This window comes from Naegleria gruberi (assembly GCF_000004985.1).
Source record: "Naegleria gruberi genomic scaffold NAEGRscaffold_21, whole genome shotgun sequence".
NCBI classification, from domain to species: domain Eukaryota; phylum Heterolobosea; class Eutetramitea; order Acrasida; family Naegleriidae; genus Naegleria; species Naegleria gruberi.
In genome coordinates this window covers 3758-4833 of record NW_003163306.1, presented here as the reverse complement: position 1 = coordinate 4833, position 1076 = coordinate 3758, and positions in this window count along the sequence as shown.

Below are 1076 nucleotides of genomic sequence, written 5' to 3'. Positions count from 1 at the left end.
ATTGACTTGGTCATCTAAGGTTAGGTCATTAAGGTTTGAATGAATTGATATGAAATTCAATACCAATTATTGAAATACCATGATTAATTGATCTATAAATGATATTATAATTGAAAGATTTTAAAATTAATATGATTTCATTATCTTGACATTCATTATTCTCATGATTACACTCCTGACATGTTGAATGATTTCAAATTGTCATGAAACTGATACAGTGGTGTTTATTCATCATTGGTAAGGTGCTGTATCAATTTCATGATGATCTGTATAGTAGATGTCATTGTCACAACCCTGTAGGTATCAAGTGGATCAGCCATGTACCATGTATGATATGGATGAATGTCAAAATGATATTAATATATTTAATTATCATGTACAGATGTATTGGAAGTGAATTGAAGTGGAACAGATTTCTATCTTCAATGTTAGAATGGGTCCGTTGACAAGTTGAATAGTAAATATCCTGAAATGATACCAAAGTATTTGAAATTGATATGTATTGTTATAAACATGATTTATAATGTGATATATTGATTTGAATTGATTTTGAAATGTTTTCATTGATATTAAAATTGTCTAATCTATTATATGAAATTAACTTAAATAAGTCATTATAACGATGTAATATTATGTTATATTATGATTATATATTCAATTTGGAGTATATTGATATATAATATATTGATTTATAATGAGTATTTATTGAGATAATTAATTAAGATGAATAAAAGTCAAAATGTTGGGTCTGACCTTAGTCGTGGGTTTGGGTTTGGGTTTGGGTTTGGGTTTGGGTTTGGGTTTGGGTTTGGGTTTGGGTTTGGGTTTGGGTTTGGGTTTGGGTTTGGGTTTGGGTTTGGGTTTGGGTTTGGGTTTGGGTTTGGGTTTGGGTTTGGGTTTGGGTTTGGGTTTGGGTTTGGGTTTGGGTTTGGGTTTGGGTTTGGGTTTGGGTTTGGGTTTGGGTTGGGGTTGGGTTTGGGTTTGGGTTTGGGTTTGGGTTTGGGTTTGGGTTTGGGTTTGGGTTTGGGTTTGGGTTTGGGTTTGGGTTTGGGTTTGGGTTTGGGTTTGGGTTTGGG